An 8541-nucleotide genomic window follows, 5' to 3' on the forward strand; every position below is an offset into this window, starting at 1 on the left:
ATGAAATCAATGTCATAAGACCAGTAGCAGCAAAATGAGTGTATTCTGGTACGATGATTCTAAGTGAAATAAGTCACACAGAAAAAGAAACTTATCATAAGATATCACTTATGAAGATCCTGTAAACATCGCTACACATGAACTGAGTTAGGAAAGAGAAGAGAGTCTCACATTTAGAAAACACTCTTATGCCTGCTTAAGGGGGAAGGAGAGGTGGGGTGATGCATAAAACCAGAGTTTGATATAAGCACATGTACCGTTTCATAAACCAACTATGGAATAGATAAGACCTACACCTTCTTCAGTGAAAGGGACTCAAAACCCCATATTTCCCGCAGAGGAATATATCTGACTAGTAAGAATCTTAATACCTATGTATTGATATGTGTCCATAAGGGAATCAAATGTTTTAGACTGGCATAAACATGGCAGAGAGAATCAACTCAAACCAACTATAAAAAGGAATTTCATAAACAAAAACAAAAAAACAGGGAAATTCTTTACAATTCCTTCAGGGTCTCTGATGAAACCTGGAATGACCCTATGTACAACGACAGCTGGATGTGGCATAGGGATGGACACATGGGACTGAGAGGATTGGTGAGATTGGGTGAGCAAAGGCAGACCCTTTAAAACAATAATGCATGGCAACCATTCCATGTGTCACAACTCTCCAGGTTGAAGGGAATATTACTACAGCTATAACATATATGGGAAACCTAGAGAATGGACACACTGTGAATATGAAAGGTCTCTAAATCTCAACGAATATTCCCTCTCCTGGCGTTCCGGTTTGACTTTCCAACTGCATTACTATCAATCTCTGAACCTGGAGAGACAGCACCTTTAACCTCCTGTTTCGCACATGTTGCCAATTTTGCAGAGGATGAATGGGAAGAGGGAGAACGAGTGAGAGAGTAGCTGTTAGGTATTTGGACGGGCATATGTCACTCTTATTTCCCTGGAGGAAGAAGAATTAACTAAAGTCTCAGCCACCCAACGTGAACCAGAAGAGGTCCTGAACCAAAATATTGGACTTGCGTTCAGCTCAGAAAAAACGAGTTAAAATATGGAGCTCAGGGGCACAGCAATTCAGAAACAGGCAGAGTAAAAACGGGCAACTATCGTCCAAAAAAGCATTGAGGGAAGGCACCTAGGTGGACTTGAAAGCGAGGCAGAATAGCAGGAAACAATTTCAAGATATACGTTGGAATCGCCTTTAAAGCACAGGAAGAGTGTCACAACTTCGACAATGATGCACTTGGCCAAAAAGGGCGTATGTGATTTCTCCTGAATATATTCAGGAGAAAACGTATACGCCCTTTTTGGCCAAGCAAGCAAGCGGGCAATGCAAATCTGCACTACAAAGTAGTATCACTTCCCACGGTTCAAACGGGACATCGGAAAAATGTGTAAAAACCAGAAAGGCAAGACAGGCCCTGGAGAACAGGGAGCCTTGTTATGCTGAAGGAAGGCATGTAAATTGCCAACTGCCTCTCTGGAGGAGTGCATTGTGTTCCCTAAAACAAGTAAACAACAGAGCTACAGAGCCAAGGGCACTTCAAGTCTAGGGAATATACCTTGGGAAAACTGAAAATCAATAAGACAGAGCCACCCCAAAATTTACGGCTGCACTGCTGACAAGAACCTCAACTTGGGTACACCTTAAATATTCCGTGAAAGATAAAAATGGTTCAAAAAATTGTGGTACTTACGTTATGATGGAATATCCCTCAGCCATGAAATCAATGTCATAAGACCAGTAGCAACAAAATGAATGGATTCAGGTATGATGATTCTAAGTGAAATAAGTCACACAGAAAAAGAATCTTATCATAAGATATCACTTATGAAAATCCTATAAACATGGCTACACATGAACGGAGTTAGGAAAGAGGACAGAGTCTCACATTTAGAAAACACTCTTACGCCTATTTAAGGGGGAAGGAGATGTAGGGTGTTGCATAAAACAGAGTTTGATATAAGTACAGGCACCATTCCAGAAACCAAATACAGAATAGACAAGATCTACACCTTCCTCACTGAAAGGTTATCAAGACCCCATACTTCACACAGAGGAATATATCTGACTAGTAAGGATCTTAAAACCTATGTATTGATATATCTCCGTAAGGGAAACAAGTGTTTCTAGACTGGCATAAACACGGCAGGGACAATCAGCTCAAACCCACTATAAAAAGGAATTTCAAAAACAAAACAACAAAACAGGGAAATTCTTTACAATTCCTTCAGGGTCTCTGATGAAACCTTGAATGACCCTGTGTACAACGACAGCTGGATGTGGCATAAGGCTGGACACTTGGGACTGAGAGGATTGGTGAATTTGGGTTAGCAAATGCAGACCCTTCAAAGCAATAATGTGTGGCACCCATTCCATGGTTCCCAACTCTCCATGTTGAAGGGAATATTACTACAGCTATAACATGTACAGGAAACCAAGAGAATGGACACACAGTGAATACGAGATGTTTCTAAAACCCAACTAACTGTCCCTCTCCTGGTGCTCCGGTTTGACTTTCCAACTGCTTAACTATCAATCTCCCAACTTGGAGAGACAGCCCCTTTAACCTCCTGGTTTGCTCAGGTTGCCAATTTGGAAGAGGATTAAAGGGAAAAGGGGGAACCAATGAAAGAGTAGCTGTTAGGCATTTGGACGGGCACATGTCACTCTAAATACCCGGCAGAAAGAAGAATTAACCAAAGTCTCAGCCACCCGCCATGAACAAGTATAGGTCCTGAACCAAAATTTTGGACTTTTGGTCACCTCACAAAAAACGAGTTAGGAAATGGAGCTCAAAGGCACAGCAATTCACAAACTGGCACAGTAATAAAGGACAACTATCGTCCAAAAAGTCTGTTAAGGGAAGGCAACGAGGCGACCTTCAAAGTGAGGCAGAATAGCAGGAAACAGATTTCAAGTGGTTCGTTGGAATCACCTGTAAAGCACAGGAAGAGGGGCACAACTTCGAAAATGATGCACTTGGCCAAAAAGGGCGTATGCGTTTTCCCCTGAATATATTCAGGAGAAAACGCATACGCCCTTTTTGGCCAAGCAAGCAATCGGGAAATGCAAATCTGCACAGCAAAATAGTATCACTTCCCACCTGTCAAAAGGGACATCCACAAAATGTGTAAAAACCAGAAATCCTAGAGAGGCCCTGGAGAACATGGAGCCTTGTTATGCTGATGGGCGGGATGTAAATTGCCAACTGCCTCTCTGGAGGAGTGCATTGTGTTCCCTAAAACAAGTAAACAACAGAGCTACAGAGCCAAGGGCACTTCCTTTCTAGGGAATATACCTTGGGAAAACTGAAAATCAATAAGATAGAGCCACCCCAAAATTTAGGCCTGCACTACTTACAAGAATCTCAAATTGAGTACTCTCTAAATATCCCAGGATAGATAAAAATGATTCAAAAAATTGTGGTACATATGTACGATAGATAATCCCTCAGCCATGAAATCAATTTCATAATGCCAGTAACAGGAAAATGAATGGATTCAGGTACGATGATTCTAAGTGAAATAAGTCACACAGAAAAATAAACTTATCATAAGATAGCACTTATGAATTTTCTGTAACATGGCTACACATGAACTCAGTTAGGAAAGGGATCAGCGTCTCACATTTAGAAAACACACTTATGCCTGCTTAAGGAGGAAGGAGAGGTGGGGCGATGCATAGAACCAGAGTTTGATACTAGTACAAGTACCATTCCAAAATCAAAATACGGAATAGACAAGACCTACACCTTCATCAGTGAAAGGGACGCAAAACCCAATATTCTGCGCAGAGGTCTATATCTGACTAGTAAGAATCTTAAAACCTATGTATTGATATGTCACCGTAAGGGAATCAAGTGTGTCTAAACTGGCATAAACATGACAGTGAGAATCAGCTCAAACGCAGTAAAAAAAAGAAATTTCAAATACAAACGAAAAAAAAAAAAACAGGGAAAATCTTTACAATTCCTTCAGGGGCTCTGATGAAACCTGGAATGACCCTACCTACAACGAGAGCTGGATGTGGCATAAAGCTGGACACTTGAGACTGAGAGGTTTGGTGAGACTGGGTGAGCAAATTCAGACCCTTTAAAGCAATAATATGTGGCACCCATTCCATGTGTCCCAACTCTCCATGTGTAAGGGAATATTACTACAGCCATAACATTTACGGGAAACCTAGAGAATGGACACTCTGTGAATACGAAATGTTTCTAAAACTCAACATATAGTCCCTCTCCTTGTGCTCCAGTTTGAACTTCCAACGGCTTTACTATCAATCTCCCAACTTGGAGCGATAGCCCGTAAAACCTCCTGGTTTGCACAGGTTGCCAATTTGGCAGAGGATGAAAGGGAAGAGGGAGAACAAATGAGAGAGTAGCTGTTAGGCATTTGGACAGGTACATGTCACTTTAATTGCCCGGCAGGAAGTAGAATTAACAAATGTCTCAGCCACCCGCCGGGAACCAGTATAGGTTTTGAACCATAATTTTGTATTTGCTGTTAGCTCACAAAAAAGAGTTGAAAAATGGAGCTCAGGGGCACAGCAATTTACAAACTGTCAGAGTAATAGAGGAAAACTATCGTCCAAAAATCTTTTGAGGGAAGGCAGAGAGGCAGACTTTAAAACGAGGCAGAATAGCACGAAACAGATTTCAAGAGGTACATTGCAATCAACTTTCAAGCACAGGAAGAGGGGCACAACTTCGAAAATGATGCACTTGGCCAAAAAGGGCATATGCGTTTTCTCCTGAGTATATTCAGGAGAAAATGCATACGCCATTGTTGGCCAAGCAAGCAAGTGGGCAATGCAAATATGCACTACAAAGAAGTATCCCTTCCCACCGGTCAAAAGGGACATCCACAAAATGTGTAAAAACCAGAAAGGCAAGACAGGCCCTGGAGATCAGGGAGGCTTGTTATGCTGATGGGCGGGATGTAAGTTGCCAAATGCCTCTCTGGAGGAGTCCATTGTGTTCCCTAAAACAAGTAAACAGCAGAGCTACACAGCCAAGGGCAGTTCCAGTCTAGGGAATATACCTTGGGAAAACTGAAAATCAATAAGAGAGAGCCACCCTAAAATTTAGCGCTGCACTGCTTACAAGAACCTCAACTTGGGTACACCTTAAGTATCCCAGGAAAGACAAAAATGGTTCAAGATATTGTGGTACTTACGTACAATGGAATATCCCTCAGCCATGAAATCAATGTCATAAGGCCAGTAGCAGCAAAAAGAGTGGATTCAGGTACGATGATTCTAAGTGAAATAAGTCACACAGAAAAAGAAACTTATCATAAGATATCACTTATGAAGGTCCTGCAAACATGGCTACACATGAACTGAGTTAGGAAAGATTACAGAGTAACTAATATTATCATAAGTTATCACTCATAGCGGGAATGTACACATGACTACACATGAACTGAATGACAAACACAACAGAGTCACACATTTAGAAAACATCTTCTGCCTGCTTAATGGGAAAGCCGAGGTGGGGTGATGCATAAAACCACAGTTTTAAATTAGCACAGATACCATTATATAAACCATGTATGTAATAGACAACACCTACTTCCGGCACAATGAACTGGACTCAACACCCCCTATTCATTGCAGAGGAATATGTCTGACTCTAAGTATTTTAAAACATATGTATTCTCATGTCTCCATAAAGGAATCATGTGTGTGTATAACGGCATGAACACAGCATTTAAATTCAGTTAAACCCACTTATAAAAATTAATTTCAAAAGCAAAATGCAAAAACTGATAGAAAGTCTTAAAAATTACGTTCAGGGCCTGTGATGCAAGCTAGATTGACCACCTTTACACCCACAGCTGGATGAGACATAAGACTGGACACTTGGGGCTGACAAGATTGCTGAGGTTGTGTGAACAAAAGAACACCACTTAGAGCAATACTGTGTGCTACCCATTCTAGTGGTCCCAACTCTCCAGGTTTAAGGGAATCTTCTTCCAGTTAAAACATGCATGGGAAACCCAGTGGATGGTACACTGTGTAATTGGGAAAGTTTTCTAAAAGGTACCTCATTTTTCCTTTTTTCGTGCTCGGCTTCGCCATTCCATCTGCATTACTCAAAATCTCCCCACTTGGAGTGTCAGCGCCTTTACCCTCCCGTTATGCACAGTTTGCAAACTGTGCAGAGGATGAACAGGAAGAGGGGAAATAAATGAGAGATTAGCTGTAGGTGTTTGGATGGGCACATGTCACTCTAGTTTCCCATCAGGAAGAATAATTAACCAAAGGCTCAGCCTGAAGCCCCGGAACAGGACTAGGGCCTAAAGCCATCCTGCGGTATTGCAGCCAGCTCACAAAGAGGCGAGTTGAAAAATGGAAATCAGGGGCACAGCAATTCACAAACTTGCAGAATTATAAAGGACAACTATCATCCAGAAATATATTGAGGAAAGGCAGTGAAGAGGATTTGAATGCAAGGCAGAATTGAAGGAAACAGATTTCAAGAGGTAGATTGGAGTCGTCTTTAAAGCACATGAAAAGCGACAGAATTTCGACAATGTTGCCCTTGGCTGAAAAGGGATTATGTGTATTTTTTTGAATATATTCGGGAAAAATGCATATGCCCTTTTTGGCTAAGCAAGCCATCAGGCATTGCAAATCCACACTACAGAGAAGTGTCCCTTAACTCCAGTCAAAAGGGCCATCCACAAATAGTGTAAAAGCCACAAATGCAGGACAGGCCATGGAGAAAAGGGAGCCTGGTTACGCCGATGGACAGGATGTAAATTGCCAACAGCCTCTCTGGAGAACTGTATGTTGTTTTCTAAAACAGAGCTACAGAGCATAGCACACTTCCACTCATGGGCGTGTATTTTGGGAAAACTAAAAATCCACAACACACAGCCAGCCCAAAGTTTAGGGCTGCTCTGTTTACAAGAACCTCGACTTCGGTACACTTTATATATCCCAGGAAAGGAAAAAAAAATGGATATAGATGTTGTGGTACTTATATACAATGGAATGTCACTCAGACATAAAATCAATGTCATAAGGCCAATAGCAGCTTAATGAGTGGCTTTAGGTACGATGATGCTAAGTGAAATGAGCCACAAAGAAAAAGAAATTATTGTAATATATCACTTATAGAGGAAATGTAAACATGGCTACACATGAACTGAATTTCAAAAGAGAACAGAGTTACACATTTAGAAAACACACTTATGACTCCTTAAGGGGAAAGGTGACGTGGGGTGATGTGTAAAAGCAGAGTTTGAAATTAGCACAGATCCTATTCCATATACCAAATAGTTAATAGACAAGACCTACTCCTTTCTCAATGAACTGGACACAAAACACCCTATTCACTGAAGAGGAATATATCTGAATGGTAATAACCTTGAAACCTATGTATTTATATGTCTCCATAATGGAATCAAGTGTATGTAGATTGGCATAAACACAGATCAATGGAACAGGACAGAAAGCCCAGAGATAAACCTACATACCTATGGCTATCTCATCTATGACAAAGGAGCTAAGGATATACAATGGAGAAAAGACAGTCTCTTCAGTAATTGGTGCTGGAAAAACTGGACCCCTACACATAAAAGAATGAAATTAGAACACTCCATAACACCATACACAAAAATAAACTCTAAATTGATTAGAGATCTAAATATAAGACCAGACACTATAAAACACTTAGAGGAAACCATAGGCAGAACACTCTATGACATAAATCACAGCAAGATCCTTTTGGACCCACCTCCTAGAGAAATGGAAATAAAAACAGAAATCAACAAATGGGACCTAATGAAACTTAAAAGCTTTTACACAGTACAGGCAAACATAAACAAGATGCAAAAACAACCCTCAGAATGGGAGAAAATATTTTCAAATGAAGCAATTGACAAAGGATTAATCTCCTAACTTTACAAGCACCGCATGTAGCTCAATATCACAAAAACAAACAACCCTAATCCAAAAACGGGCAGAACACCTAAATAGACATTTCTCCAAAGAAGATATACAGATTACCAAGAAACACATGAAAGGATGCTGAACATCACTAATCATTAGAGAAATGCAAATCAAAACTACCCTGAGGTATCACCTCACAGCAGTCAGAGTGGCAATCATCAAAAAAATCTACAAAACAATAAATGCTGGAGAGGCCTTTATTGGAGAAAATGGAACACACTTGCACTGTGGTTGGGAATGTAAATTGATATGGGCACTAGGGAGAACAGTACGGAGGTTCCTTTAAATAACTAACAATAGAAGTACCATACGACACAACAATCCAAGTACTGGGCATTTGCCTTGCGAAAACCATAATTCAAAAAGAGTTATGTACAAAAATGTTCATTGCAGCTGTATTTGCATTAGCCAGGACATGGAAGTAACCTAAGTGTCCATCGACAGATAAATGGATAAAGAAGATCTGGCACATATATACAATCAAATATTACTCAACCATAAAAAGAAGCAAAACTGAGTTATTTGTACTGAAGTGGATGGACTTAGAATCTGTCCTA

Source organism: Mesoplodon mirus (genome assembly GCF_964341445.2).
Source record: "Mesoplodon mirus genome assembly, contig: HAP1_SCAFFOLD_196, whole genome shotgun sequence".
NCBI lineage: Eukaryota > Metazoa > Chordata > Mammalia > Artiodactyla > Ziphiidae > Mesoplodon > Mesoplodon mirus.